General features: G+C 48.2%; 1 pseudogene; it reads right to left on the reverse strand.

Annotated features, from left to right (window-relative positions):
- Positions 1-16,398: 16,398 nt before the first annotated feature.
- LOC123643466 lies at positions 16,399-17,182 on the reverse strand (annotated as a pseudogene).
- Between the last annotated feature and the right edge of the window lie 5,546 nt (positions 17,183-22,728).

Genomic DNA, 22,728 nt, shown 5'->3' on the forward strand with positions numbered 1-22,728 from the left:
CAGCCAGGGGTCTCCTGGCCCTGGCCCTGGCCTTCCCTAGACTTTGTCTGGGGCTCCGTGCTGGGGGTGCTGTGCGTGTTCCACTCGTGTGGCCCCCTTATTTTCTGGCAGACCAGAGGCCCAGCAGTGAGCTCCCAGGACGTGAGTGTGTGAACGTGTGGGACATGCTGTGTGTGGCACACGGGACTGTGTGTGCATCTTTTGTATTTTTTCTCCTCCAAGGAGCTGGGTCAGTGTGGACATTCTGTTTCAGGGAGTTGGAAAGGACAGTGGGGAGAAGGCGGCGGGGAGCAGGGGCTGAGGCCCCACCGGCCGCCGCTTCCCCAAGAGTGAAATCTCGTGCTTGGTGACCGAGGTCCCTCCAAAGTGCTCTTCCTTCTGAGATATTCAAGCCCCAAACCTGGATTTCCCCCCTCCTCCTCCCCTGGGTAGCCCCAGTTCTCTTCCAAGATGGAAGGAGATGTATGCTATCCCTTCCTTTGTAAATATCTTCATCCCCCACTGGGCAGCCCGGGGAGCCGCCTCCTGGGCTGGATGGGGCGTCAGACCCTTCTGTAGCCAGACTGAGTCTGGGATCAGCCATCACACGCACATCCTCCCGCCACCGCCCACCACAGCCCACCTTGCAGGCATGGCAGCCCCTCTACGCCAGGCCTGAGCCGTGTGTGACCCTGCGGGAGGACCCAGGTCAATGTTGGAGACCTGGTAACTCACTCCCAGCATCCCTCTGGAAGGAGCCGGTTTCTGAGAGTTTGGCCTTGCCAGGAGAATGATGGGGAAGTGTCCCCAGTCTCCACGGCGGCCCCACCTTTGGGCTCCACAGCCGAGCCCTCCTGTGTCTCACAGGTAGGCGTGCACCCACGCACACACCTACGCACACACACCACTCAGCACTGCAGTGTATTCTTGCCAAAGATTTCCTTTAAAAGAAAGCACTTTTACTAATTATTGTTATGATTTTATAAATCTTTATCCTCTTTGTTCCTCTCCCTCCCTCAACCTATTTTGCTGTTGTTTATTGTTGAATCTGTTTGTCAGCCAGGAGAGTGCTGTCTGGTCTTGAGTCCGGCCTGGGGTGGGGAGGGGCCCGGGAGAAGTTGGCAGGAAAGAGCGGGAGAGGTGTGGGCATCCCGAGATGCGGTGTGGACCCCGGCAGGCTCTGGCCCCAGCCCCAGGCCCTCGGCGCCTCTAGCTGCCCAGCCAGGGGTCTACGCCAGGCCTGGGGCCTCCTCGCAGCTGGCTCGTGTGGGGTCTGGAGGCAAGAGGGCAGGGACGGACATCTCCGATTCAGCTAGAAGAAGGGCCCAGTGAGCCCCATGTGACTCTTTCCAGCGGTAGAAAGAGGGAAAAATTGGGCATGGGAACAATGGAGAGGTCCCCCCCGCCATGGCCCATCACGGTGTCCTGGGTCCTTTATTTCACCAGGGGTTCAAGGGAGAGACACATCACATCCTAGGTTTGGGAAGGGCCTTTGACCCGTCTCCTCTGAGCCTCTCCTCAGCAGCTCTGAAAAGCCTGTGGATTCCTTCTCTCCTGGTTTTTGAGGAATCCCTGGTTGTGTCAGAGACTGGCCAGGATAGGGGTGGTGGCGTCCGGTGGCTGTATGACAGCAAGGGGGACAGCCCGCTGCACACGTGTGATCCTGTTATGAGGGCCTCTCAGGCAGGCAGGGAGTAGGGGATTCTTTGCCTCATGCTGATGGGCCTGCACAGACTCTCATGCTGTCTGGGGGTACAGGGGCATCAGTGAGTGTGACAGCATCTGTCTCGCTCCAACACTTGTCCACCACCCCTGCCTCCGGGGTCCTCTCCCCCTTCAAAGTTTGTTTCCAGCTTCAGAACCTGGAGTTCAAGCGAGCCAATGCCCCAGCCAAGGAGCAGCCCACCCCTACGGCCACACTCAGGGTCCTTGAGGAAGTTGGGGCCTGGGTCCCAGACCCACCTTTTCACCCAGGTCTGGGCCTAGAATCCTGAGACTCACGTTTCCTTGGCCAGTGGTGACATAGGACGTGTGTGTGTGGGTGTGCAAGTGTGGATGTACGCGTGTGTGGAGTATTTTTTGCTCATCTCTTTAGGGAACTTGGGGGTGGGGGCTGGAGGTGGTGGGCAGTGAGCATCAAGCCAGTATCACCTAGCAGCAAGGGGAATTGGGAGGTGAGGCCTGGAGGGCCACTGGTTGGTGCAGTCTCAGTGTTGGGGAGATCAGGCCACAGGGCTCAGGCACATCTGTTCCTTCTTGACTCCTCTGTCCTCCAGTGTCCAAAATGTTGGAGGGCCTCTGTTTATATCCACACCTGGGCTCTTCCCAACAGCGAAGTTATCGTAGAGGGATGTCTCAAGTTTGTTTTCTAATCAGTGTTAAGCCGTTTGAAACTCTCCTGTGTGTCCGTGTTTGGTGTGTGCGTGTGAACGAGAGGGCACATCAGTGCATGCATGCTGTGTGTCCCCGTCTCTCTCCTCCCTTCTGCCCTGTCATTCAAAATAAATGCAAGGAATTCCTTACACCACCCTCCCTGCCTCCCAGGCCCTCTGCAGGAAAAACAGAATAACCCAGCATCCTCCCCGTGCCCTGGCTGTGTATTTATATAGATGGAAATATACTTTATATTTTGTATCATTCTGCCTATAACCTCCACCACCTTGTATAAACCCTGGTGTATGCTACTTGTCCCAGACATGAATGTATTGTACACTGATGCTGTCCCGCTCCTGTACAGCTGCTTTGTTTCTTTGCGATCCATTGTATGGCTTTATAAATGATAAAGTTAAAGAAAAATCTGTGCTGCTATCCAGCTGTGTTGTTTGGACATGGGTATGCCACGTCTCCGGTGGGCAAAAAGGGGCCTCTTCCAGGCACCAGGTGGGCTTCAGTGATGCCTCTGGTGGGCAACTCACCCCAGATCTTCCCAACAACTTCCCCACCAGCCAGGTCTTGGTAGAATCATGAATTTGTCCCCATAACTTGGTTCTGTGTCGGCTTAATTCTCAGGCAAGCTGTACCCAAGAGGTGGTGCCACCAGATGTCCCAGGCTTTCATGCCACTAGCTCGGCAGCTCCAATAGAAGAGGGCTCTTTTCTCCTGATGTTTTCAGCAAAAACCTGGGGCAAATCTTATTGGCTCTGATAGGCCCTGCTGGGCTCAGATAATTAACTTGGAACCAATCACTCTATCCAGATCTGGGTTACCCGACTGCCTGAAACCATGAGGACTGAGAATGGGGAGTGTTGGTCCCTAAGGAGGTGAGGTTTATCAGAAGAAGGGGGACAGAGGCTGTCGGGCAGAATCTATAGGTGCCCATCAAGTGGTATGTGTGTAGCTCGCTCATACACCAGCCCAGTGGTCCTGGGTGAATTCTTTGGAATTTAGAAAGTTTGGGTGTGGTATGCCTAGCACAGCTCAGCAGTTCCTGGGAGACACAGAAATACACAAAGAACATGGCTCCAGTTCTCCAGTGCGGCTGGGCGGAGGCTCGGATCAGCTGATGTGAACAGGTGTGGGCTGAGCACCCCTCAGTGGCCAGAACGGCCCTTGCACTGGGGGGGCAGCTTCTCATACGGTTGGGTCTCAGGACCCCCTTATGCTCTTAGGAATTACTCAGGACCCCAAAGAGCATTTGTTTAGGTGAGTTAAGTCCTTCGATCTTTACCATAGTGTAAATATACATTAAAACTGAGAACATTTAAGGCATACTTATTAATTCACTTCCGTGAAAATAAATTAATTACCTGTTAACATAAATAGCATTTTTTAATGAAAAATAATGATATTTTCCTGAAACAAAAAAGATTGGGTGAGAAGGGTGACACTGCTTTGCGTTTTTTAAGGGCTTTTCATGTTCAGCTTAACAGAAGACAGCCGGACTCTCCTCTCTGCTTCTGCAGACGGTCTGCTGCGATGTCACACGTCATGGGCTGCTGGTGAACACTGCACACTCCTGAGAAAATGAGTAGAAAAGACAAATAATGGCTTAATATTATTAAGAAAATAGTTCTGACCTCACAGAACCCCTAAGAGGTCTCAGGAACCCCCAGGGGCCCCAGACCGTACTTTGAAACTTGCTGCTGTGAGGGATGCAGGACCCGGGAGCCTCAGCCCCTGCCTGTGGTGGGGACTTGACACGGGTCGCATCCTGCTCTCTGCGGGGCACTGTCATGCCGAGTCTTCCCAACAGATCCATGAGGTAGGTATTGTTATACACAAGGGACAAATCAGGAAACTGAGGCTCTGAGAGGTCACGTAGCTTCTAACTGGCAAAGCTATTAGTAGTACTCAGTGTCGTCACTGCCGGTGACGGCTGGCACCCAGACAACACTTGCCAAGTGCCGGAGTCTGTGCTAAGCACTGGGGTGTGTTTTCTCACGCGTGCACCTGGGAGAGAAGGGTTACCCTTGTCCTCATTTTGCAGAGGAAGGAACTGACGTGCAAAAGTTAAGACACTTGCTCAAAACCACAAAGCTGGGGTGGGTGGGAGAGCCCCCAGGCACGCCCTTCCTAGCTCACGCCCCTCTCTGCTCTCAGGGCCAGCTTTCCAGGGGACACACGGACTCTGGTGGGTGATGGGCGGGTGGGAGACCAAACGAACGTGATCGGTCAGATAGGTGGTAGGGACGGGGGGTCGGGCTGGCTTCCCAGGGAGTGGACCAGGGCGCCCAGGTGTGTAATGGGAGGCAGGGGTCATCCTCCGATGCCACGCAGCTGTGGAGGGACGCGGGCGACCCCGTGCAGCTGTGGAGGGATGCGGGTGACCCGGGGCTGGGCCTGGCTCAGGGGAGGAGCATCAGATGAGGGAGAGAGGCCAGGGCCCGTGAGCTGAGCAGACACAGCCTGCCTTTGAGGGGACTCGGCAGTGAGGTGGGGCTGGCTGTGCTCCTGGTGCCCCAACTGGGAGGAGACCGACTGGGGCTGCTGCAGGGGGCTCCGGGTGAGCGAGGGCAGCTCTCCCGACACCTCATTACACAGATGAGCCAAAGGACCTGCGTGTTTTCTACACAAAGTGTGGCCCGTGCAGTGTCAGCGGCGGCATCGCCTGGTGCGTGTTAGAAGGGCAGGACCTCTCTCCCTCCCGGGCCTGCAGAGTGGACCTGCGTGTTGACCAGATCCCAGAAATCCGTGTAAGCCGCCTGGTGTGCGTGTCGTGCCGGGACTAGAAGCCACGGCTGAGACGCTCAGCCCAGCGTCTCCTCAGCACCACCTGAGACGGCGGGACCGGGAGCTGTCGCCTGGGTGTGTGCGGAAGACGGGCACCTTGCTGACCAGGTTCTGGACTCCCTGCTGCCCGGGGCTGGCCAAGGCCAGGTGGGGGCGAGTCCTGGCCCAGTGAGCAGAAACTCTGGGTGTGCCAGGTGTGCAGGGTGTGAACAGCATCTGGGCAGGGAAGAGGCAGGGACGACAGCCAAGGGAGGGCAGAAGGGGCAGAGGGATGGCTCTGGGGGCAGAGTGGGCCAGGAGTCTCTCGCTTGTCCTCAGACTCAGCTGAAAAGTACGGAAGCCTGGGCCCCACCCTGGAGATTCTGAGTGAATCAGTCTGAGGTCCAGCCTGGGTGCTGGGATTTTTTTTTATCACTCCCAGGTGATTCTGTGCGCAGCCAGGGCCAAGAACCACTGTGGGAAACTGCAGATTGGATTCTGCCATGGCAGGCGTGTGTGGGGCAGGCCATGGCGTGTGTTGGACAGGGTGGGCTGCTGAGAAGGTGGGGAAGAAGGTGGAGATGGGAGAGGGCCCCTCTGGACTGCTTGGGCCCCCGCCTCTCCTTCTGGGGGTGGGAGCATGCCGGCCCCTCCCCTCATGAATGGAGCCTCCTGGCATTTTAATAAATTCCAGACCTGGAAGGGACCTCAAATGTCTCTCTTCCCCTTCCCGAGGCCGGGGCTCTCTGAGAAAGGAGGCGTGTGGCAGACTCTCCGGGGGACTCACCCCAGGGGGCATGAAGATGCTGGGTGGGGGGGCAGGAGGCCTGGAAGACGTTGTACAGGCTGGTGGGTTTCAACCCCAGGCGCTCTGTGCTATCTCCTCATGGGTGCTGAAATCAAGTTCTGCCTTCCTCTTTTACGGAACTGGATTTTCTGGGATTTTCCCAGTTGGTGAAAAATGACCATTTATTAGTGCTTAGCAGTTCACAAGCAGTTCAGAATACGGAGAGGATACAGCCCATTCTAAAATCACTGACAGTAGGTGTGGGACCAGAGACGCAGGTCTGTGCGTGTGTGTGCACCCACACGCTCAGGTGCACGTGCACACTGACACACAGACACGAGAGACCTGGCCCCTGGGGCTGCGCTGCATCTCCGTGTAGGCACCTCCTGTCCTACCTCCTTCCGGCCAGGCATCCTGGTGCCCAGCCATCTACCTGGACAGCCGACTGACTGATGGGTTCGTTTCAGGGGTTAGGGGGCCATCGACGGGGTAGGGAGCTTCTCTCACAGAGAGCGACCCCCTGCAACACAGGCAGAGGGGCAGGATCAAAGGAGGGGACAGCTCTGCAGGTCAGACCAACCGAGGGGCCTGGTGTGCACTGGATGTGGGATGTGGGCGAGCCGGAGTGTGGTGGGAAAGGGTCAGAGCCCCCGGAGCACTTGACGTGCCCGAGAGCTCTGCTTGGAGAAGACGAGGTCCAGGGAGGGTGGGGTGTCAGCCTCTGGTGTCTGACGGCCTCTGGGGGAGTCGGCATCCCCTGGGCTCCAAATGTAACAGGTGAGAGCTGCGGGGAGGCCAGAGGCGGGAGGAGCTGCTCGGAACGGAGAGGGGTGCGTTGAGAGGGATGAGCTCCTGTCCCTGGAGCTGTTGGAGCTGGAGACTGCAAAAGGCCCTTCCCAGGCTCCGTCCTGCTTTGGCTGCAGGCACACGCTGGCAGAGCCTCGTCGTCCACCTTGAGCTGAGAGTGCAGATATGGCCGGGCCCTGAGACCCGTAGAAGATCCCCTTGGTATATGACCTTCCTTGAAAGGCACTGGCCTCCGAAGCAGGTGCTGCTGGGTCTGGTTCTGGCTTTGCTGGGACCTCAAGAATGTTTTCTTCCCTCTTTGGGCCCCAGTTTTCTCATCTGTAAAATGGGATAACACCTACCCCGAGGGCTGGCACGAGGACCGAGACCCCTGGCCCCTAGCATGGCGCTCGGCTGCCTGCTGCTCCTGCAGGCCTGTAGGAAATCTGCATTTCCTGTCCTTTTCTGGTGCCTCTGGCCTCCTCCATGCCATTTCCTTAGGCCTCCTGGGAAACCTGGCAGCAGAAACGAGTTGGAGCAGAAAACCTCCTGAACGATATCGATCTGGCCGGCTCCGGACTCCAGACCACAGCGCTTGGGGATGGTGGTACAGCCGCCTCCACGGCTCCAGCTTTCACGGGCTTTGAAAGATCATCTCTGGCCATCAAGACAGGATGTCCGGGTTCTGGGCCCCTCCTCTCAGCCTCTGCTCCTTTCCCTGACTCCAGACCAGTCCTGGAAACCCTCCTATTCCTGGGAAACCAAGCGGTGCCCTTAAGGCCACCAGCTCTCTCCCAACCCCGGTCCTCCCCCAGCCCATATCCTGCATTTGTGGAATCTGACCTGGCCACACTGTCACCCCTCCCTCAGGGGACGCGGGCTGGTTTGGGATAGCAGGGGCAGGGGCTGTGTGGGGCAGGGGCAGGGGCAGGAAACCACCAGGGAGGGATGGAGAGAACCTCAGAGCCACGGAGTTTTAGGGCTGTGGAGACCACAGGCCTATGTTGGGGTAAGTCAATCAATCAATTAATCAATTGCACACATATGTGTACAGGCACTGTACTTGGCACTGAGCAACATGGGCATGTTTGTTTCTCTTTTGCACTTTGGGTCTAACGGGAGTGGGGAGAACATATAAAGAACCAACAGATATATAATCACGCTGTGAGAAGTGCGCTGGAGGAAAGGTATCTCTGCAGCGAGAGTATGGAACTGGGTCCGGGTGGTCTAGGCAGAGAAGAGAAGGTGCCCCTTAGGAAGTCACACATTGCAATGTTAGGGTCCAAAGCGGGAACAGGAGTCGACTGGGCAAAGGAGGGAGAATGGGTGTTTCAGGCAGAGGGAACAGCACATCAGCACATGCAAGGCCCAGGGGCAGGAGGGTCTTGGCATGTCTGAACCCCACATACATCTCCTTGGCAGCAGGCTTTACAGTTGTAATTTGACACTCACTTCACCACAAGACAGAACAGTGGTTAAATGCATAGGCTGTGGTGTCAGACCACCTGGGTTCAAGGTCTGGCTCCATTCCTACTAGCTGTGTGACCTTGGGCAAGTTGCTTGGCCTTGCTGTGCTTCTGTTTCCACATCTGTAAATGTGGGATAACAGGAGTACCTAACTCAGAGCGTTGTAGGAGTTGAGAGCTTATACCTGTAAAAATAGCTTGGAACAACACCTGGCAGATAGTAAGTGCTCAATAAATGTTAGCTATGCTTATAATTTATTTATTGAACTTTTTTTTCTTTCTCCCTCACTAGACCGTAAAGGTCCCAAGAGCAAGGAGCCAGGTCTGTCTGTGATGCCCAGCACAGGGTCTGGCCGTGGCAGGCCCTCTTTCCATGTTTGTGGAGGAGGAGAGGTGACTTCAGGGTCAGTCTGGCCAAAGAGGACCAGAAGGAGGCTGGGGAGGGTTGGACTAGAGAGGGTGGATGGGTTAGGCAGGGTTTGGTTGGTCACAAGAAGGGTTTGGTGTTTGTAGTGAGAGAGTGGAAGTGTTTGAAGGTTCTGAATCAAGGGGGATGTGGGGTCAGGTTGGCATTTTGCAAAGATGACTGGGCTGTTGGTTTCAACATCTTTTGAACCCCAACTATATGTGAGATGTTGTATTATGTGTCTTATTAAATGTTATATCATTCATTTCATAAAATGATCCTGGGAAACAGGTACACAGCTAAGGAAACTAAAGCTTAGAAAGATTAAGTAGTTTGCCCAAGACCTCATAGCTGGAAAGTGCTACAGAAATGGACTGAAGATCTCTTTAGCTCTGTATCAGTTCAGCTTCTAGATTAGATTTCAAATTACCAAACACTTAAATGTGAAAGTTTACTTCTCTCTCAAGTAAAGGCTCTCACTTATATCACAGCTCTCCCAATGAAGTTGTTCAGGGAGACCCAGGGTCCTTCAGTTTTGTTGCTTCACCATCCTCAATATGTGGTCCATCATGGTTGCTCAGCTCTGGCTATCACAACTGCATTCCAGTCAGAAGAAAGCAGGAAAAGAGGAAGGAAAGGGCATGCCCTTGTCTTCAAGGACATGGGACATTGTTTACATTGTACACATCATTTATGCTCAGATTACAATGGCCAAAACTGTCACATGGCCTCAGCTAACTGCAGGGAAACGTCACTTTTGTGCTATGCAGCCATGAGTGCAGCTATACTTCTGTGGACTTATTACTAAAGGAGAAGAGGAGGGAGGGTATTGGGAAAAAGTGGGAATTTCTGATTCACACTCCAACACGTGTGAGAAAAAGCTCCCCTGTCCTTCCAGAGGCAGGAGGGGAGGGGCTGTGTGGTGCTTCTTTCTGGGGCCACATTCAAAGGATGCTAAGGAGGTAGAATTGGAAATGCACAACCACTGCTTGAATACTGGAGGGTGTTGGGAAGAGAATCACTGAGAACCACTACACATTGATAACACACTGAGTTGAGAAGTATTGATTCGGGCAGAAGTGTAGTGCCTGAAGCTGAACAGGCTGAGAGAAGTGGCTGTGGGAATTCCACATGGAAATGTCCACTTGGCAACTAGAAATGAAGGGTCCAGGCTGGAGGGAAAGATTTGGAAGTTATACTAGATAGCACTTGGGGTAGCAGCACAGCTTAATGGTCCTCCTCTTTCATGGGAAGGGCCTGACATGTGGGAAGGCCCTCAGGGGCCAGTCTGTGTACTGGGATAACCTGACCACTTCTTCCAGTTACACGGCAGACTGGTCCAGGGATGAGTGCAGGACTCGAGTTGGGTTAGTTCAAATGCCTCCTTGGACTGGAGAAAGGAGAACAGAAAGGGAATGGGGTTGGGATGAGTGTCTGCCTGGGCTTTTCAACACTATCTCCAGAGAGATGCCCACCTTTATGCATGGCCTCTGCCTGTGTGCTTACTCTCTGGGTCTGCAAGGTCAATCTGTCCATCCCCCTGTATCTCAGGCACAGAGCACGAGGACTGGAGCTGCAGGGCAGAGCTTCCTGTGCTCCACATGTGGCCCCAAACCTGCAGAGAGGGCAGCTTAACTCACAGGGCCACCCAGACCAGATGATGGACGTCTCCGGGGGTGACCCCTGGGAACAGAGGACTTGAGGGCCAGATGGGCCTGTTTCAACACCTTGGCACTACCTGAGCTCCAAGTAGTAGATACAACTTAAAGTTTCTTGCTAGCTCAGTGGAGAGGGTTATGTGATATAGAAAATAAATTGAGTCACAAAAAGATTATTGTGCCTCTGCAGGCTGCAATTCATCCTGACATAGGTGCACTGCAGAGAGAGGAGGGCTGTGGATGGAAAGAGGAGATGCTGATGTGTAAGGGATGGAGGGAGAGAGGGTCCGTGAAGAACACAGAGATTTCAGAAAGGAAGGAGAACCTAGAAGGGGTGCTGTCTTGGAAGATAACGGGGGGGATGTGAGAGAGAATTTCTAGAAGAAAACAGTCTTAGGGTCCTAACCACCGTAGGATCCAGTTGAGTGAGCCCTGGGAGAAGGTCCTTGAATTTGGCCATGAGGAGGTCATCCTTGTCTTTTCCTTTGGGAAAATAGTGATGGTAGCGTGGAGGGGCAGAAGGCTAACCAAGTGGCTTAGCACAGGGCCATACTCATAAAGGCTCGTGATATTTGCAGAATCTGTGACTGTATGATTGCACAGGAAGCAGAGAGAGACAGCAAGCGTAGACAGCGCTTTCAAAGAGCTTGATCCCCGCCCACCCCACAGCTTCTGTTCCTGAGCTTTACTCTTGGCCTTGGTTGGTCACTTTGGCCTAGGGTTTCACGTGCACAGAAGTCGGGATGGGCAGGGCAGAGACCAGGAAGGAAGGGAATTTGTCCCGGAAAGCTGAAGCCCTCCTGGGGCGGCCTTTCAGAAGACGTCTGATACCTAACCTCGATCTCCCCTGCTGCAGTATCAGCAGGTGTCAGCTGGGGAAGGAGAAGTTGTCTCTGAATAACAGTCCTTCAGAGACTAAAAACAGCTGAACTCTATCCCAAGTGGAGATAAGAGAGGTGAAAATCAGGTGAGAGCAGCCGAGGTGTAATTCAGAAGGGCAGTGTTAGCTTTGTGTGCGCCTGGTGCTAGATTACAGCATCTAACCGCACTTCCTCTTCTCCGGTTCCTGCTCCAGGATCTCGCCCTCCCAGCCTCTAATAACCCCGATCCTGGATCGGTATTTGGGAGACTATGGCTGGCCCAGGTAAACAAGGCACGCTGGGAGCCACAGCAGACACCAGAGGGAGGGGGTGGGGCCCCCCTCTGGATGGATGTTTGGGATGCAGGAAGGGCCTGCTGGAGGTGGCTGAGTTAGATTTTCCATCCTAAGGTTCCTCCCCCTTGGGGTCCCCTCTCTCTCCTGTTTAGTTCCTTACCTCTTCCTGTGTGTGTCCCCTCTTCCCTTCCTGTCCTGTCTCCTCACTTCCCAGCTCATCTGTCTTTTCTGTCTCTCCAGCAGCTCCCCAGTCCCTGCCCAGCTGAGGCACAGCAGGCAGGGCTTTGGCTGCGGCTGCTGACAGTGGTCCTCCGTGGAGGATGGACGCCAGGGGACCCTCCCTTTCCAGGGACCTCTGAGAATAGGAGGGGCCTAAGCTTGGGGTGTGGCAGCTACAGGAGAAATTTGGAGTGTCCAGACGAGGCTGGATTCGTTGACCCCTTGGTTTTCTCTTCCACCCTGTGAAATCCACCCCGGGAGGTGGTGCTGTCACTGGTGTACAGCTCCCCCTGGTGGCCGACCGGGGAGCCGCGGTCGCGCTGTGCCGGCTCCCATAGGAGGTCACAGTGGGCTGCAGCCTGAGCCAGCTTTCCAAGGGCCTGAGAGACACGATTAATTTAGAGCTGGAGGCTGAGGGCAGTTGGGCACTTAGAAGCCAGCTGTTTATTAAAAGCTCCAGGGGAGTGGTGAGGACAGAGATCCGGCGGCCTCTGTTCCCATCATCAATGTCCCCTCCCGGCAGATTGGAGCTGGCCCTGAGCTCCTCAATGACTAGGCCTGTGTGGGGGCCGGACTGAAGAATACTCGGGGGGCAGCGATGGCAGGAGCCAGCGAGGCCTTGGCCCCTGGGTGTGGCTCCACGGAAGGGGCGCTGGACACACTGGGGCTGGACGAGATAATTCCCCTCTCAAAACCTCTGCATCCTCTTCTCTAACAGGGGCCTAGGGGGGCGCTGCTGTCTCTAGGGGGTCTTCTCACAGCCCTGCATGGTCTACACCTGTGCGCTTGCTTCCTGGGTCTTCAAGGCCGAGCTGTCATCCCCCGCAGGTGACCTGCTGTTCACCATCTGCGTCCACCTGCAGACGAGCCACCTGTGGCAAACAGAGCAGCGCTCAGTGCCACTGGGCCTTTCAGATGATCTGACGCGCTGGAAGTTCTTTTTTCTTTTTATTATTATTTCAGCATATTATGGGGGTACAAAAATTTAGGTTCTTAACACTCACCCTTGTTCCTCCCCTTCTATGCGAGCACATTTCTATTCCAGCCCTGATGGAGATGGAAACGCTGGTCTCCCTCCTGGGGCGCTGTCTCTGAGAACCTGGAATTCCCCAGGTTTTATTCCCCAGGCTTGGGTATTGGACCTCCCCCCTTTTCAAAGTCAATGGCCCCTAAAGAGAGTGAGAATGAACATCAACCTTTCTCTCAAGAACTCCCAGGCCTCTGATGTCACCAAACTGCCCCAGATCTCTATGAAAGTCTTTATGAAGCTGAATCTGATTAAAAATAAAAATTGAAAAATGAACAGGCCTCTTTTCTCCCTAAAAGGAGTGGCGGTGAATGCTTCTGCAGAGGCAGGATCAAGGCACTGATAAGCCAATTGGAAAACAAAGACAACAGAACACTCCCCTTTCACCTGCATGTGAAACATGGAGGCAGAGTGCACGGTTGGAGGAGGATTAGCCCTCAGATCGGGGCCGAGTTTCACCTCTGCTACTTCCCTGTTCATGTGATCCTGGGCAAGTTCTTTAACCTCTCTGTACCTCAGTTTCCTTGTCTATAAAATGGGACAGTAATAATTAGCTGACAAAGTTATGTGACTATCAGTGATCACGTGTGTAGACTGGCCCAGTGCTTGTATGAAATAGTGGGAGGGAAGTAACATGTACCGACTGTCTAGAGGTGTGGGGTCCTGTAGGAGACGCACAGGATTTCATTTACAGACAACTCAGGCGGCCATTATCACCCCCATTTCACAGATAAGAAAACCAAGGCTCTGCGAAGGTAAGTGACAGTTCTGTTAATAAGTGCCTCATAAAGGTTTGAACCCATGTCTACTTGCTTCTAAAGACTTTAGGCTTATCCGGGAAGATGTAGACAGAAGGAGGCAGGAACGTGCTGAGGGGAGGGTCCTGAGAAGGCAGAAGTCCTTATGAGGTCGGAAAAGAGTGAGAAGGGGGGTGGGGTGGGAAGGACAGGTCTTAGAAGGAGGAGACTCGGGCTCAGGAGGTCCTGGTGACCATCTCGTCTCACTGCACCCCTTGCAGGTGAGACAACGGATACCCGTGGCTGGTCCAAAGACCCAGTACCAGAGAATTCCAGAACAGCCACCAAGAGGCTGGTAAGGCTGGACAAGGTCTCTGAGATGTGTGTGGGAGGGACCAGGGCCTGGCCACGTGTTGCACAGGGAAGCAGGGCCTTACAGGGCAGCAGGACACCTCAAAGGGAGGACAGGGTGGTGGTGGTGGGCAGCTGGAGGCCAGTCAACGCGGGGTCTTCGTGACCAGCCCAGAGCAGGACGAGCCCCAAGAAAGCACCGCGCAGCGGGGCAGCCCACTCGAGTCTGGAGGGCCGGGGATGCTCCTGGCCCAGGAAGAGGGGAGCTCAAGGCGGTGCAGGCAGGAGGGAGGGGGAACACGAGAGGCAGCTCACGCCCGGGCAGTCAGCCGCATGCCCAGCTGTGGCCGACGAGGCCAGTCACCTACGCGGAACCCCCGCCCTGCCCTGGAAGCGGGTGTGCGGAATCGGCCTCCTTCCCGGGCTGGCTGCGCTGGCGGAAGGAGCCGGTTTTAAGCACGGAGGCTGTAGAAGCCCTGGAAAGGGGACACCGCCCCCTTGTGGCGCCGTGGCCGCGGTACTGCGACGCGAGGCGGGAAGACCGTAGGACGTGTCCATGCAGCCAGAGCTGCTGGGAGGCCGTGAAATCCGTGGTAGTGTCTCTCAGGCGCCAGGCTCCCTTTTGTGACTCTTTCCCCGTTAGGTATAATGATAATGTTAGCTGTAGGTGTTTTCTAGATTTTTTTTATCAAGTTGAGGAAGTTCCCCTTTATTCCTATTTTTTGAGAGTTTTAATATTTATCACTTTAAGGGGGGGTCAATTTTTTTCAAATTTTCTGTTCATTGATTGATATTATTATGTGATTTTTCTTGTTTAGCCTGTTAATACAGTAGCCTACATTGATTGATTTATAAATACTGAACCAGTCTTGCATCCCTGGAATAAACTCTGCTTGGTTTGCTGTACAGTTCTTTGAATATATTGCTGAATTCTATTTGCTAATGTTTTGTTAGGGATTTTTATGAGTATATTCATGAAGGATGTTTCTTGTTTTCTTGTGATGTCTTTGTATGGCTTAGGTATCAGAATAATACTGGCTCCATACAATGAATTGAAAAGTGTTCCCTTCTCTTCTATTTTCTAGAAGAGATTGTGTAGAATTGGTGTTAATTATTCTTTAAACATTTGGCAGAATTCTCCAGTGAAATTATGTGGTCCTGGAAGTTTCTTTTTGGGGAGTTTTAAAATTATGAATTCAATTTTCTTAGTAGTTTTAGAGCTATTAAAATGACCTGTTTCATATGGGATAAATTGTGGTAGTTTGTGTTATTCAAGGAATTGGCCCATTTCATCTAAGTTGTCAAATTTATATATGTAGAGTTCATAGTATTCTCTTATTATCCTTTTGATGTCTGCAGAGTCTGTGGTGGTATCTCCGGTTTCATTTCTGATATTGGTAATTTGTGTCTTCTCTCTCTTTTTGTCAGTTCTGTTAGGGTTTTGTAAATTTTTTGATCTTTTCAAAGAACTGTATCTTTGTTCCGTTGATTTTCTGTTTTTTTTTTTTTATTTTCTGTTTTCAGCTTCACTGATTTCTGCTCTTATCTTTTATTTCCTTCCTTTTGGTTGCTTTCAGTTTATTTTGCTTTTTTTCTTCTGGGTTCTTGAGGTGGCTGCATAGGTTATTATTTGAGACTTTCCCTCTTTTCTAATGTATGTATTTAGCATTATAAGTTTTCCTCTCAGCACTGCTTTAGCTGTGTCCCACAAATCTTGACGTGTTATATTTTCATTTTAATTTGTTCAATATATTTTTAAATTTTACTTTATACTTTTTCTTTGACTCATTGGTTATTTAGAAGAGCGTTGTTTAGTTTTCAAGTGTCTGGAGATTTTTCTGTTGTCTTTAATTTATGTATTTCTAGTTTGATTCCATTGTGGTTGGAGAACACACTCTATATAATTTCAATTCTTTTAAAATTGTTGAGGTTTTTTTTTTAATGGCCCAGGATATGATCTACCTTGAAATATGTTCTATGAGCCCTTCAAAAACGTGAGTATTCTGCTGTTGTTGGGTCTAGTGTTCTTTATGTTAATTAGATCTTATTGGTGGACATTTACTTGAATTCTTCTATATTCTCCTTATTTTCTGCCCCCTTTTTCTATTAATGATGAGAGGAGCATTACAATCTCCAACTATAATTGTGGATTTTTCTATTTCTCTTTTCAATTCAACCAGTTTTTGCTTTACATATTTTACAGATCTGTTGTTTGGTGCATGTGTACTTACGATTGCTATGTCTTTTTGGTAGATTGACTCTTTTATTATTGCATAATGTCTCTCTCAGTCTCTGGTAATTTTCTTTGCTCTGGAGTCTACTTTATCTGCTATTAATACAGCCACTCCTACATTCTTCTGATTATGAAAAATCAGAAGAATTTTCATAATCAGAAAATTCTGTATGAAAAATATTTTTCCATTCATTTACTTTCAATCTGACTATATCATTATATTTGAAATGAGTATCTTTCAGCATATAGTTGTGTCATAACTTTTATTCTTTTCTGCCCATCTCTCTTTCTCTCTCTCAATCGGTGTATTTAGACCATTCACATTTTATATAATTATTGATATGTTAAGCTTGTCTGCCATTTTAGTTTTTTTGTTTGTTTTCTTCCGTTTTTTCCCCCCCACAAAAAGGATATTTTTTATTTGTCACCATTAAAAGTCCGAATTTTAAACAGACTTTTAGACAAGTGGTTCATATCCATCAGCTCATTCAACTCTAGCACCTGTGTCATCCCTAGTAGCTTTTTCAGAACTACTACCTTCACCATGAAGCTCCATGAGTTTTCCCAGCGGAAACTTGGGCTTCTTCAGCATTTTTACTTTCCTAACAGAGACATCATGGAGAAGAGAAATAGATTGGCAAGCCTTTTCCATGTCTTTCCAATGCTGTCCAGAATCAATTTATTGACCAGTTCTTTTGAATTATTTGTATGCACCTCTTGGATCATGATTTCCGTCATCTTCTTCTGGATTTGGTGGACTCGTTGGTGCTGAGTGTAAGAAGCTATCCTATCTTATTTTTGAAATTTTTGGTAAAATCAACACAGAACCGATGAAGCAAATAACCATCAGTAGTCTTGATGTCAACATGAGCTTCAATCATGGTCTGCTATTTTTTGATCATGGAATGCATTTTGTCATGAGTAAGATCCATGCCATGGAAGTTAGTCAGGCAGTTTTTGCCCTGAATGTCTTCAGTAATCAGCTTGAATTTTCTAAATACAACTTCATCATTCTGCAGATAAGCAAGGCTCACTTCAAACACATGACCCTTGAGGCCACTAAAGGCAATTTTGGTTCCTGGTGATTAGTGTTTTCCCAATATTTCTTATATTGAACATAGCAGGTGCTTTCACATCATACTAATCTTTCTTAGAAAATGGATCAACTACTTTCTTCTTGGCTCCTTTTTGTCACCTTTTGTAAGGTGCTTGTTCTTGCCAACCACCATGTTGCTCAGAGAATACCCACCCTTTTTTTGTTTCCTGTCTTCCTGTGGGTTACTCAAACATTTTTTAGAATTACAATTTTATTTACATACAATATTTTTGACTGTATCCATTTGTACAGCTCTTCTAGTGATTGCTCTAGTATTACTTTATAAATGTGTAACTTATCACAGTCTATTGTTGTCAACATTTTACCAGTCCAAGTGAAATGCAGAGAACTTTCATTTCTTTATGTCCCTTTAGCTTCTCCCATTTAAAATATAACTTTTAAATATTCCCTCTACATACATTGAGGATCACATCAGAGAGTGATATACTTTTTGCCTCAACTATAGAAAACTCAAGAGGAGAAGGAAAGCCTGTTGTATTTGCCTATATTTTCACTCTTTCTGTTATTTTTCTTCCTTCTTGATGTTCTAGGTAACTTCTGTTATCATACCCTTTCTGTCTAGACAAACTTCTTTAGCCATCCTTTTAGAGTAGATTTCCTGAGGCAAATTCTCCTTCCCCGTCCCCTTTATTTGAGGATGTCTTGATTTCTGCTTCATTCCTGAAGGGTATTTCCACTGAATATAGGATTCAGGGTTGACAGTTTTTTTCTTTCAGAAAAATGTTGTGCCATTTTCTTTTAGTCTGTACAGTTTCTGATAAGAAATCTGCTGTCATTCAAATATTAAGTCATTAAATATGAAATGCCTGTTTTTGAATCAAAAGTTCAGTTTATTCTATCTCACACAAGAAGCAGTATAATTTATCAAAGTATACACCTAAAATATTGACACAGTTCGAAGTTTTCTCACCTCCTTGAATCTGTAGGTTTATTTCTCTGCCAAGTTTGGGAAATTGTCAGCCATTATTTCTTTGAGTACTTTTTTGGTCCCACCCTTGTTCTCTCCTTTTGAAACTCTGGTGCATGAATGTTGGATCTTTTGTTATAGTCTCACAGATCCATGGAAGTTCTGTTCCATTTTTTCAGTGTATTTTCTCTCTGTTGTTCATGTTGGGTAACTTTTATTGTTCTATCTTCCAGTTCACTGATTTCTTCCTCTGTCCCCTCCATTCTGCTGCTGAGCCCATCTATTGAGTTTTAAAATCTTGGTTGTTGTGTTTTTCAGTTCTAAAATTTCAGTTTGTTTCTTTTTCACACTCTCTATTTCTTTGCTGAGACTCTATTTTTTTATGTGTTCACAATTGTTTACTGAAGCATTTTTATGATGGCTACTCTAAAACCTTTATCAGATAATTCCAACATCTCTAGGTGTTGACATTGTTTGATTGTCTTTTTTCATTTATTTTCAGATATTCTTGGTTCTTGGTATGATGGGTGATTTTTTTATCGAAATCTAGATTTTTTTGGTTGTCATAAAGTTACTGCTAGGTGGGGGTAGAAATCTAGGGATCCCACTCAGCTTCTGTTGACACCTGAGGGAGTGGTGGCTCCTCCTTACTACTGGGTGGGATTGGTAATTCTGCCTCCTCACTGGGCCTCTACTGATACCTGCTAGGCTGGGGAGGGCAGGAGTGCTTTATTATTGCTTCTCACATGGCTTCCACTGACATTGTCGGGTGGAACTTGTTGAGGTGGGGGAAAAAATTCCATCTCCTTGTTTGGCCTTCTCGGACAAAGGGTAGTGGTTTGAGCTGGCACTTCCCACTCAGCCCTTGCTGGTGTTTGGGAGGGTGGGGCTATAGATTTTTCTTTGGTGTTTAGCTGGAGTAAAGCAGTTATTGTTTACAAGTCTTCTGTGTTTCTAGGCTGCCCATTTTTTAGGTCTTTGAGGTCTTTGGCTAGAGAAAGCAGATGCTTGTTGGAAGTTGTATTTGTTTGTTTGTTTTTTCTGGCCTGTTGGAATTTCTAGATTGCTGGCTTCTTAAGTTCCAAGTCTTGGAATATGAGGCAAAAAAAAAAAAAAAAAAGGAAAGAAAACCCAGAGAATTCACCACTGTGTCATTCTTAGGGTTCTGAGTTCCTTACCTGGTCTGCCTTCTTCTCTTCACCTTTCAGAGTACCTTATTTTGTGTATATATATTCATCCCAGGGTTTTGATTGTAGTTAATGAGGGAAATAGGGAAAAGTGAATCTGCCCAATTTTCCCAGAAGTGTCTAGCTTAATTTTTACTTTAAAAAATGTGTACATATATCTTTTAAAATTGTCAAAGTGACACAAGCACATGCTGAAAAAAAGTGCTATTATGAAAGCCAAAGAACCCTGAAGAGCAGGTGACATAATTTTCAGGTCCCAGTGCAAAATGAAAGTGCAGGGCCCCTTGTGCGAAATTCAGGGTCAAAAATGTGCTGCTAAAGGGACTGAAATATAAAGCTTTTTCCTTTTCTCCATAGTCTCTTCCCTACTTGCCATGATACTTTTTATTTGATATTCAATATCATTCTAAGTATAAATTTCAAGTTATTAGCATGAATGGTAACATTCATCTTTATATTGTGCAATGCCAATTTTAAATGTAAATATAAGAATATTTGCCTCATAGGTAGAATCACTAAAGTTACACAATTCATATTTCATAGCTCATACATTCATTTTACATTTCCACCTGTAATGCATGAAGGTTCTAGTTCCTCCATATCCTCACCAACATTTGTTATTGTCAGTCTTTTTAATTTTAAACACTCTAATGTGTGTGTTAGGAATCTTATCATGTGCTTTGGGGTTTTCTGCCTATCTTACTTTTATTTATTTCTAATTTAATTGGTTATAGTTACAGAAATATTCTGTATGATTTCATTTTTTAAAAATTTATTGAGACTCATTTTATTCTGAGAATATGGTCAATCTCGGTGAACACACAGTGTGTCCCTGAAATGAATGTGCCTTCTGGGTTATTGAGTATAGTGATCTACAACGATTAGGCCATCATGGTTGATACCATTATTCAGATCCTTGAATAATATCTTTATTTTTATAGATCTTTACTGATGGTTTTGCCTAGTTGCCCTATCATTTGCTTAAAGAGGGGCATTAAAATCTTCTGTTATGATTGTGGAATTGTCTATTGTTCCTTTTAATTCTGTCAGTTTTTGCTTCATATATTCTGAGCCTCTGTTGATAGGTATATACTTATGTTTTCTTGGTGAATTGATCCTTTTGGCATTATAAAATACTCCTCTTCATTTTTGGTAATATTTTATCTTGAAGTCTATTTTATCAGATATTCATATAACTAGTCTAGCTCTCTTATGGTTTGCTTGGTCTATCTTTTCCCATTCATTTAATTTCAACTTATTCCTATTTTTATATTTAAAGTGTGTTAGGTCATGCTTTTTTTTTTTTTGTTAAAAAACATTCTTATAATCTCTGTCTTTCCATTTGAATGTTGAGGCCATTGACATTTAATGTAATTATTGATATGTTTGGACTTAGGTCTGCCATTTTATTATTTGTTTAATAGTTGTCTCACCTATTTTTTGTTTCTCTCTGTTCATTTTTTCTAGTTTCTTCTGGATTGCTTAAGTATTTTCTGAATTCATTTTATTATCTACTGATTTTTTTCTTTTTACCTATACTTCTTTTTTTTGCTTTGTCATTGCTCTAAGGATTACAATACATCCTTAACTTTTCTCAGTCTATTTAAGATAACTCTTGTACCACTTTTCATAAAATATAGGAAATTTGCAACTGTATAGATCAATTTACAGCCTCATCTACATTTATGTTATAGTTGATGCATACATTATAAACTCCACAAGAGAATTTCATAATCTGAGTACATATAAAAGTCCATTTGTTTGTTAATTTCTTTTAAATATATATTAATAAGGGGAAATTATGAAATTATCCACCCTAATGACCTTGTCTAAACCTAATTACCTTCCAAAGGCTCCACCTTTTAATATCATCCCATTGGGGTGTTAGGGCCTCAACATATGAATTTTAGGGGGACACAAACATGCAGTCCAAAACAGTCATACATAAGACATACACACATTGATATCTGTATTTATTTTTTTATCTCTGTATATTGAAAATTGAGTTCACACCAATAGCTCTCATTCCACTGGATTTATTCTTGTTTTCTTTTTCCCCATATTTCTGACTTCCATCTCTAACAGTGAGAAACGTGGCTCCCCTTATCCTTAGCACAGTGGTCCCTCAGCATGCATGGGGGAGTGGTTCCAGGACCCCTTTGGATCCCCAAATCCATGGTACTCAAGTGCCTTATACAAAATAGTGTAGTGTTTTCACATAACCTATGTATATCCTCTCAGATTCTTTAAATCATCTCTTGATTACTTATAATACCTAATACAAAGTAAATGCTATGTAAATAGTTATACTGTATTGTTTAGGGAATAGTGAAACGAAAAAGTCTGTACATGCACAGACCCAACCATCTATTTTTTTCAAATATTTTCAGTCCGCAGTTGGTTGAATCCATGGACGCGGAACGCGCACACACGGAGGGCGGGCCGCACATTACCTATTCCTTCCCTCTCTCTGTATGTACAAATTCCACCACTGCAGCCCCCCAACTCCAGCCCCCTTTGCACAGACACCCTCCTCACCTTGCACGGGACATGCTTATACTAAAATTATGCGCGGTTTATCCGATTTTCAAATTTAATAGGGCATCCTGTATTTCATTTGCTAAATCTGTTAGCCCTGAAGGGCCATCCCAACTTCATTGCTCCCAGGACGGTCAGCTGAGGGCTTCAGGTGTCTGTGCTACAGCCTAAGTGCCTCAGCCTGCTTGCTTGCGTCCCTTCCCCGAAACAGGTGTTCATCTTTAGCAACAGGTGGGGATTATTTTACAAGCGGGAGCTCGCAGGGATGAGCGCTCCTGGTGCGTGGCCACCAGGGGGCAGTCTTTACCCGCGCGAGCAGCACCGGCGGCCCCCGCCCGGGAAGGGCTGGGCGCGCTGCGCCGCGTACGTGCGGGCGGGCGCGTGCGGGCCGGGCAGGCTGTGCGGGCAGAGCGCGAGCGCGCCCAGCCGTGCGTGCGTGCACGCGTGCGGGTGCCCAGGTGTGCACTCGGGTGCCGGACGCTGGGCAGGTTGGTTCTGTCATCTGGACCTCAGTTTTCCCATCTGTGCGATGGAGGGGTCCTTCCATCTCTGTCGGTCTGTGTCCCTTTGTCCAAGGCTTATTTAACACGGTCAAGGATTCCAGGCCACTGATTTGAGATGGGGAGGAGGCAGTGAGGAACGGGCGCATTTGTGTCTTCTGTTCTCCAGAGCAACGCTCTTCCATTTCTAAACATTTGCATTTTCATTTTCATAAAAGTTTTATTTCAAAATAATCTGAGTCTTTAAGTCCTACACAAAGCCACCAGCGTCATTGGCAGCGCTTCTTTACCATTTGCAGGAATCTGGGCAGACCCCTCATTCTCAGAACTCAGGACCTTCCAACCAATTGCCCCTCACGCAGTGGCAGAAAAATGAGGGTGTGCAGAGTCAGGCCACAGGGTCAGCCCTCCTGACCCTCACGGGTCACCCAGTTGCTGCGCCTCAGAGTCTCCCTGTAAAAAGGGAATGGGAATAGCAACAGGGATTAGGGTGTCATCATTATTATTAAATACTGGCTGAGTGTTC

This window comes from Lemur catta, chromosome 8, assembly GCF_020740605.2.
Source record: "Lemur catta isolate mLemCat1 chromosome 8, mLemCat1.pri, whole genome shotgun sequence".
NCBI classification, from domain to species: Eukaryota; Metazoa; Chordata; class Mammalia; order Primates; family Lemuridae; genus Lemur; species Lemur catta.